Source organism: Phacochoerus africanus, chromosome X (genome assembly GCF_016906955.1).
Source record: "Phacochoerus africanus isolate WHEZ1 chromosome X, ROS_Pafr_v1, whole genome shotgun sequence".
In the NCBI taxonomy this organism is placed as follows: Eukaryota; Metazoa; Chordata; class Mammalia; order Artiodactyla; family Suidae; genus Phacochoerus; species Phacochoerus africanus.
In genome coordinates, this window is record NC_062560.1 from 5,288,934 (window position 1) to 5,298,568 (window position 9,635).

At 48.4% G+C, this 9,635-nt stretch overlaps 1 long non-coding RNA gene across 1 annotated transcript in view; it reads right to left on the minus strand.

The window, feature by feature from the left end:
- The window catches only part of LOC125118928 (uncharacterized), a 41,691-nt gene extending 36,886 nt beyond the window's left edge, over positions 1-4,805 (minus strand). Inside the window, exons 1-2 of the long non-coding RNA XR_007132919.1 lie at positions 4,492-4,805; positions 2,198-2,278 (exon numbers count right to left, since the gene is read on the minus strand). This is a non-coding gene — a long non-coding RNA (uncharacterized LOC125118928). The remainder of the gene's footprint in view (positions 1-2,197; positions 2,279-4,491) is intronic.
- Between the last annotated feature and the right edge of the window lie 4,830 nt (positions 4,806-9,635).

Below are 9,635 nucleotides of genomic sequence, written 5' to 3' on the forward strand. Positions count from 1 at the left end.
CTAAATAAATGTAACACACGATCTTAGGGCGCCAAGGTGTAACAGGAAGAAGGAAGCATCTGTAGGAGAAGACCAAATTCTCTTCATCTGTTCCTACCCATGCCCCTACATGTGTTTTCCCATGTATAAAGGGGATGTTGGAAAGATGTGATCGTGGCTCTAAACATTTAACTTCGGCCCTTTGCTGTACAGCAGAAACTGGCCCAATATTGCAAATCAACTAGACTTTCATAAACAAAAATAAAGTTAAATAATTGCTTTGTTTAAGCTTGGGCAAGTGTCTTCAGAATAAAAGGCAGGGATGGATATGGAATACACTGACGGATAGGAAAGCCTTCATGGTAGAATGATGGGAACTGAATGGGGTCTGAAAACAGAAAGAAAAGGGTGTTGGGAAGTGTGGCCCCAGCTCAGTTCAGTCCAAACCACCCAGGCAGAGACTGGATGCTGGGATGGATAATTTGATGGGTCAACATGAGGGGACCACAGGTGCCCGGGTACCTGGCTAAACGTTCACTCTAGGTGTGTCTGGGGGAGGTGTTTCCAGAAGAGACGAGCATGGGAATCAGGGGCCCTCCCCAGCATGGGAGGGCGTCACCCCCTCCCCATCCTCGAGAGCTGAGCAGAAGCAAAGGCAGAGGAATGATAAATGTTCTCTCTGCCCAAGTGGACCAAGCTGCCACAACGGTCTTCTCCTACCCTCACTCTGGGCGTTACACCATCCACGTTGCTGGTTCTCAGGCTTTGCAACTCACCCATCTCTGGCTTGTGTCTATCCAGAGGACTGTCTTTCCCCAGAGGTGTCTGGCATCATTACTTCCAGGCCCATCACCCCACTTTTCATCCCTACGGCGCCTCCCCTATATTTTCTCCCTCACCTTGTGAAATCTCAGGGCACTCCCATCCCACAAAAGAAGGACTCCCATCCCACAATGAAAGCTACCTGGCCCCCTCAAGGCTCGAGAAGTCTGTCGTCCACTCAAGTCTTTGAAACGCTATTAAAAATAACAGCTCAGGGTTTTCCATATAATACCCAATGCAGGACTTGTGGAAGGCTTTGCAGACAGTGGGGGATATGAAAAACCAGAACCCACAGACCCTGCCCAGCAAGAACCTCCAACAAGGTATGCACGAGAGCTTGTCAACTGGATTTGATTCATGGAGTGATGGGAAAAGACATATCCCCCAGTGTTCACAGCAGCACTATTCACAATCGCCAAGACATGGAAACAACCTAAATGCCCATCAACAGAGGAGTGGATAAAGGTGATGTGGTCCATATGCACAATGGGATACGACTCAGCCGTAGAATAGAATGAAATCATGCAATCAGGCCATTTGCATCAACACACACGGACCTAGAAATGATCATAGTGAGTGAACTGAGAAAGACAAATACCATATGATATCGCTTATATGTGGCATCCAAAGTATGACACAGGTAAACTTACTCGTAAAACAGAAACAGACTCACAGGCAAGGAGCGCAGACTTGTGGTTGCCCAGGGGGATGGACTGGGAGTTTGGGATTAGCAGGTGCAAACTATTGTGTATAGGATGGATAAATATCAGGGTCCTACTGAAGAGCACAGGGAGCTATGTTCAATATCCTGTGATAAAGTGTAATGAAAAGAATAGACATGCATGCACATCTCTATAAATACACGTGTAACTGAATCACTTTGCTGTACAGCAGAAATGAACACAACACTGTAAATCAACCATAATTTAAAAGGAAAAAGAATCACCCATCGGCAGAACCTATGACTCTCATCCCCGGTATAAAGATGTCTCTAAATCTCATTGTTTCTATGTATATACGGCAGGCTTCTTAAGACTCAAACACCCCAATGCTCAAGGAAGGGCACAGGCCAGGAAGGGCAGAAGGACACCCCTGTGTGTCCACTGTGTTTGATGGGCTTGCTCTTCAATCCAGCCTGTATCCTCATGTCTTGCTAGTCCTACAGGTTGGGAGGGCCATTTCCATGGGAGGCTGGGGAGCTGAAGGAGAGAAAGATCCCTGCCTGGATGTACGGTCTCCTGAGAATTACAGAGTGTGTGTCTGTCAGTGTATGTCACACGTGCAAGGTGCACACAGCCACAGGGGTCCACTGAGAGTTCCACAGATGTGGCCTCGCCTCCCTGCCTAGTCTGCTCAGCACCTGTGTCTCCACCTGTTGGGAGCAGCTCCCACTCACCTGTGCCCTCGTCTTAGGCTTGTAGTCTGGTCCACCAGGCTTGTGCTCAGATGCACCTGCTCCATGGATGCTGAGATGGGGCTGAGAAGTGTCATAGAAACAGATATAAGTCAACAGAAAAGATGTATATATTGTATTTTGTCACCTCCCTTGAAACGTTCTTAGTCTGCTCTTTCCCGCTCATTTTCATTGTTGTCGTGGTGACTCTCTTTGTACTAACATCCCCTTTGGGGAAGAGACAGTTCCCCTACACACACACACGCACACACACATACATGCACACGCAGGAATCAGGCACAACCCAGGGCAATGTCCACCATGATTTTATTTATACCCACTGGTCCTCATTTCAGAAGTCCCTTTCACCAACCTTCCTCATCAATAAACAGCGTGCAATGCAGCCAACTTTTTATCCTCTCTATATTTACCTACGTATTTTATTTTTAACAATTTTTAATTTTTAATGATGGCTGATGAGCCTGTTAAGATACGAGTGGATACGGAGTCCCTTTCTGGCACAGCGGGTTAAGGATCCAGCATTGTCACCGCAAAAGCTTGGATTGCAGCTGTGGTGTGGTTCGATCCCTGGCCTGGGAATTTCTGCATGCCACAGGCAGCCACCCCCTGGCCCCCCCCCAAAAAAAGGATATGATGGTGTGTAATTGAACATAAAGATTGAAATATTTCCATTCTAGATCCCGACCCCACCCCCAGGACATATCAGTTATTTCGTAAGGTTTCTTGCACATTCTATTTTCTAAGGCATTGTCCAGATGCCTCTAGAAAACAGAAATAGTACCTGAGCAGAAACATTTTATTTTACTTTTTTCTAGGGCTGCACCTGTGGCATATGGAAGGTCCCAGGCTAGGAGGTGAATCGGAGCTGTAGCTGCCAGCCTACACCACAGCCACAGCAACGCGGGATGCAAGCCACATCTTCGACCTACACCGCAACTCACGGTAACACTGGATCCTTAACCCATGGAGTGAGGCCAGGGATCAAATGTTCATCTTCATGGATACTAGTCGGGGTTTGTTAACCACGGAGCCACAACAGGAACTCCCAGAAACATTTAAAAAAATGTATTTTGGCATCTCACTAAATACATAGAGATTGGGTCCAATCTAAAAATAATTTGGCGGTAGTTTTCCTTTCTGTCCCTTTGTGACTCCATTGCTCTATAATTTTGAAGCCATTCTCACCAGTAACAAAAGGAGGAATTTTTTTGGTGCCATTGTTCGCTTTGCTTAAAACACCCTTTTATTCATTTAATGTCTAAATAATCATGCAGGGCTCCAATGTGGAGGGCAGGGCATCTGTTCAAAACAAGGCAACTGTTGGCCCCTCTTTGCCACCAGGGGCCTTTGTTTATCTAATCTTTTGGCACCAGTTCGCAGGACAGACCCTCTGAATGACTCCAGGCTTTCTGGAAAAACTGCCTCACCACAGCCCAATTTCACTAGACCCCAGGCTGATGGGAGACCACAGGGGTCACCTGGGCTTCAGGTGTGGGGGCCAAGCTCTCCTGACGCACAGGTGTGTGGAAAGATGCCCCAAAGCGGGGGTGTCACTCAAGCCTGAAATCAGGGCAGCTGGGGACAATTAACTGGTCACTTGACATTTAGGAGATGATCTCCTGGAGTATTGATCTGTCAACCGGCCTTGTAGAGAGACAGGTATTGATCCTGCAGGTGCTGATTGATTTTTCACCTGTCTTGCTCTTAAGACCAACAAACAAAAACAAAACCCGGCATCGAAATAACTTTGTCTCGTATGCAAATGATACACGCGTGAAAGACTGCCAGAGTGAAATGCTACGCAGAATTCCAATCCTTTGCATTTGTCGGATTGTTTCTTTGCTTTCTGTTTTTGCCTTTTTCTTTTTGCGGGCTGCACCTGCGGCATATGAAAGTTCCCAGGCTAGGGGTTGCGTTGGAGCTGCAGCTGGGGTCTACAGCACAGTCATGGATGGCAACGCTGGATCCCAGCAGCATCTGTAAGTGTAACCTGTGCTGCTGCTTGCGGCAATGCTGGAGCCTTAACCGCGGAGCAGCCAGGGATGGAACGCACATCCTCAAAGAGATAATGTCAAGTCCTTAACCAGCTGAGCCACAACGGAAACTCCCTGCTTTATGTTTCTGAGGAGGAGGATCTGTGTTCAGGGCTGCAACTTCCCTCTCCTGGCAGGTTTGGGTTACATGGGGCACGTGCTCACATAATTATCAAATGGAACCCTGGGCTGTCACATTCATGGCTCTGCCATACATTCCTGACAAGTAATACTTCTTCTCACCTTTCTCTGCTGACCACGGAATTCTTCTGTTGGATTCTGCCCTAATACGAGTCTCCAGGGACTAGAGCAGGTGCTTTCCAGGAGAAGGCAGTGGTGGGTGTTTCCAGAGGCTGAGTGGAGTGTCCTAATGCCGGTGTGGTTTCAGTATATGGAGGATGCAGCTTTCCTGAGGCGGACTTAACGGATCTCACGCCCCAGAGCACATCTGCCTCCTGGGGTCCCCTGGGCTCAGAACTGGGGCAGCCCCGTTGCCCCTGGAAACCCAGCTGGCGTCTGGACATCACAATGGGGTGCGGTGCCTGTTCCAGAGATCCTGTCCTGCTGGCGGGAGAGGAAAGGGCTGATGAGCACCAAACGTTTCCAAGCTTCTCCACGAAGGAGAGGGCAGGTGAACTGGTATGTGCGCAGTGCAAGCATGTGGTGAGACTTAAGACTCCGGGAGGAAGCAGGGGTGACGGGGTGCCCAGCAGGGTGGCAGCGGTATGCTGTAATCAGAACTGTGGGAACACTGCCTGTCTCAAGCTCAAGAAGGGCTCAGGGGTGAAAGGGGTGAGAGATGAATAGTTCATGAGTCTATCTGGGGAACCCAATGTTTTCATCCAGCTTCAGTGGCGTCCAGTGGGTGAAGGGCTCTGATGTTGCCCCTTATCTACTCCTTCTGAGGCCTGGGCTGATCACCACACAGCTCATTATCTCTAAAAGACAAAGGAATTCCACATTCAAGATTAAATCAAAACTCTTTTTTTTTTTTTTTTGGCCGCGCTTCCAGCATGCGGAGTTCCCCAACCTGGGCCACATCAGTGACCCAAGCCATAGCAGTGGCCAGATCCTTACCCCCCTGAGCCACCAGGGAACTCCTCAAAACCCTTTTAATCTCATTCACTCTACTATACAGATGAACCTGATTCTGGAAGTTCCAGAAGCATTTTCACAGCCTGTAGGCAAAGCACATAACCTTGGCTTGGATCCCTACCCATGGGGGCGGGGGTGGGAGGCGTGGCTTACGCAGCCCCTGAGTAAATCCCCAGAGAGGCAGCGCATCTTCCGTGGATGCGCAGAAAGAGAAGGACGCACTCGCTCTCAGGCACTGAGTCGCCTGTGCTTCAAAGATCACGTTTGGCAAAGTGATTTGTTGCGCTGCCTGGCGTTTGAAGGATCCTGAATAGCTTCGTTTTATGGGGGAGGAGAGAGGGCAGCTTTCCTGGTCTCCCTGTTAAGCAGAGCGATCCTCAGGCTTTTAGATTTCTTACGGCCTCCTTTCCCCCAACCAAGAATGGCCCCTGGAATCCTTTGAACGTCCTGCCAGTTGCAAAGGGCCCTCATTTTCATGGATGCACTTCAATGAGCCCATTCACGGCTTTCCCACAGCCCAGAATGCCATCCGGGCGCGCCTGCTCTGGTTTTGTGAGCTCTCGGTGCCAGGAAGAGAAGAGGAACAGGGCTCCTCTTGGCTCTGGATGGCATTCCTGGGCTGGTGCGTCATGGGTTTGAGACAGTGCCTGAAAGAGACTCCAAGGGAAAGCCTCACCGCCCTGCACCCCCCCCCCAAACAGAGTCCCTAACCCACCTTAGAAAGGAATTTTCTCTGAAAAATCTCACAGGATGGGGAAAGCCATTATTCCAGAGTTAGCACTGTTGAGCACAGTGGTGTTTACATGGAAAAGGAACAGCAACTTGTAAACATCCTCTGTCTTTTGCAATTTTATGTCCCAAGTTATTGATGGAGAGGGTAGGGCCTTCATTGCATAACCAAGGCCACGTAGTAAAAAAAAAAAAAATGCAATGCCTAGACTTTCCAAAAAATTATCCCTATGTTCATCAAGTCATGGGAATGGGGGGAGCCTAGCATTTAAAGCTTAGAGTCACCATTACTAGAAAAATAGCTTATGCATTCTTTCGATCATCCGAATGTGCTGTGCTCAGCGGCAAAGTGGGAACCACTGGTAAGGGGCACCCCCAGGGGACTTTGACAATGTCTGGGGACATTTTTCATTGTCTGACTGGGAAGGTGGGTACTGGCTTTGGGGGAGGAGAGGCCAGAGATGCAGCTAAACATCCTACAGTGCCCAGGACAGCCCATCACAGCAAAGATGTATCAGACCCCAAAGGCCAGGAGTGCTGTGCTGGAGACACGCTGAGGCTGGTGAAGGAAGATTCCTCAGTCTTTAGGAATCACTTTGACAGCTGACACTGAGAAATCGGAACTCAGTTTTTTTGTCTCTGTTGAGAAGAGCGTGATGCATGCAAAAGGAGGATCATCTAGAAATCCCTTGTAGTTAGTGGTTGGAGATGCAACAGGTACTTTTTAGTGCCTAACACATGGATAACTATGCAGGGTTAGGGAAACTGCGTTTTCCGCCTAAATCCTCTCTGGACCCCTCCTCCCCCCACACCCCCACCCAGGGCAGAGCAAGCTGGACTAAAATCTGATCCCCTGAGGCTAATGCACATTTTGTCTGTTTGCTCCGTTCTGCCACACTCCGTCTTTCTATTGTGTTCTTGTGGTTTGTGGGTACAGCTCTTCCCTGTGTTTTCTTGGTTGCTTTTGGTGTAACATCTTCCTGAACCTGTGTAAGTTCAGCTGATACATGGATGCATTACTTATTGTAATTCTTCTGAGGACTGATACTCTCCCCTCTTCCCAAAGTATCCCTGGACTGTTAACATGTTTCTAAACTTCTTGTCTCTATATGAAGAATTCTACCACATCCTTTTGTATCTTGTTAGTGAGAGGTAGTATGGCTCCTTTAAAGCTCATAGACTTTTTTTTTTTTTCTTTTTAGGGCCGCACCTGCGGCATAAGGAGGTTTCCAGGCTAGGAGTCCAATCAGGGCTACAGCTACCAGCCACAGCCACAGCTATGCCAGATCCAAGCCATGTCTGGATGGCCACAGCTCAGGGCAATGCCAGATCCTTAACCCACTGAGCGAGGCCAGGGATCGAACCCTCAACCTTGTGGTTCCTAGTCGGATTCGTTTCCACTGCACCATGACGGGAACTCCTTATAAACGATTTTAACATCACATATGATGGCACATTGCTACCTATTCCAGAAGGAGTGGGCGCTAATTGTTTAAGGCATTGCATCATTTCCTGGCTATTCCTATCAAGGAGTAACCTGTTGACACGTCATCCAAGGCCACATGAAATATGGCTGACGCACCTGTGTCGTCCTTGACTGCTCCGACCTCTCCATGCACATCCTCTGTCACACTGAGACTGGGAAAACTCACAAATAAATGAATAAATAGTTCTTTCTGAATTCTCTGCTAACATTCTCCCCCACAAAGTGATCTCGCTCACCTGTCTTTACCCAGATGCTACATAGATTTGAGGTCCAACCCACGATCACTGCTTCCTGGTCTTCTGAGCTCTGATGAGTTATATTCCCTTATGTGGCCCACAGGATCATAAAATTTCAGAGCTGGAAAAGCCTTTTACAAGCCATCCGCTTCTGTGACCGAGGAGGGCCCTATGGGGCTCCTGGGCACCAAAGGCTTTCTGTGTCCCCCATTTCTTGCTCTTGGGAAATGGGCCTCCTTCAGCCTCCATGGCTTTTCCTGAGTTTCAAGGGGCAAGTTCAGACAGGTGCTGGTCAGGGAAGGGAGGGGAGGCAGATTCCAGGAAGGAGCCATCAAAACACAATAGTGCAGCCTTGGGGCAAGATCCTGGTTCCCTCTCAAGGGATACACATAATGACATAGGCATTTTTTCTTTTTTCTCTTTTTAGTCAAAGCTATAGCCACCCGCCTACGCCATATCCATAGCAATGCGGGATCCGAGCTGCGCCTGTGACCACCAGCTCTCGGCAATGCCAGATCCTTAACCCACTGAGTGAGGCCAAGGATCGAACCTGTGTCCTCATGGATCCTAGTCAGATTCACTAACCACTGAGCCACAATGGGCAGTCATGACGTAGGCATCTTATACACCTAAGAGAGAAGTGATATTCCTTATGCTTCTTGTAGACATGAGGACTTGAAAATTGAACAGCTTGGAGCCCTTCCTTGGGCTTCTCCCTGGCTTTACTGCATCCTAAACACCATCACCTGTGAGCCAAAGATGCGGCACCCAGAGCACAATGGGCCTGTGGGTTGAAGATGATGAGCCCAGGATGTTTTTCAGGAACTTCCCTAGTTTGTTCTCATCTCTGATCAATATACCCTTTTCCCCAGGACTGTTATTCTAGGCAATAACCCAGGAGACCCCCACCAGGATCAGGCCAAGATCTCCTGACACCTGCTTCCATGACTAAGATTCCCCTAAGGAAAGAAGAATGCATGTTTGCCCCAATCCTGATTCTTACCTGACATCTTGCTTTTCACCTTTTTACTATAAAATTCCCTAGTTCTTTCCAATGGGGGGCACAGTTTTTAAGGTCTTAGCCAGCCATGTCCTCCTTTGCCTGGCAACGCCATAAAAGCTATTTTATTTCCTCCTTCCTCCAAAACTCTGTCTCTGTGTTTCTGCTGAGCACTGGCAGACAGAGGCTGAGTTTCAGCAACACTTCCAGTCTTTCATTCAATGGGCGCAAGAAAACCCATCAAGACAATGTTATCCCATTGTCAAATATCAGGTTTCGTGTTGGTACCTTTCGTCCCAAGTTTATGTTCTGCTGCCCTGCTCAGTGGCAGGGATGGTGTTGCATCTGTCTTCATATGCGGCTACGTCGCAGTGAGCTGAGCATGTGATATGGGTGTGGATCCATCAGACACAGCGCACGTTTTTAGCTCTCTTCTTTTATGGGTGCTTCCGCGAGAAGGAAGTTACCTTACAAACCTCACGTCTGGCACATGTTTAGAGGGATTTGGAAAGAAGTGGTGAATTTAGCCATCAAACGTCAAGTTCAAAGTGGGGATGCAAAAGAACTCTCTCTCCAACCAAGGCTTCTTTGTCTTGGCAAGCAGATTCATTTCTCCTGCTGTGGAAACCACCTTCATTTGCATCAACTCTTCCTTATTTCCCAGAGGCAAACAGCTGGAAGCCACTGTCATCCTGAGATATACTTGCTTAAAAGCCTGCATCCCTTTTACAACCCCTCCCAAATGATTCCCTTTCCCCCAAACCCAGCTACTTGCATTTCCGTTCTGACCCGCATTGCTTCACTCAAAGGCATTTAGTGATGAATCATGTCCTTATTTCTA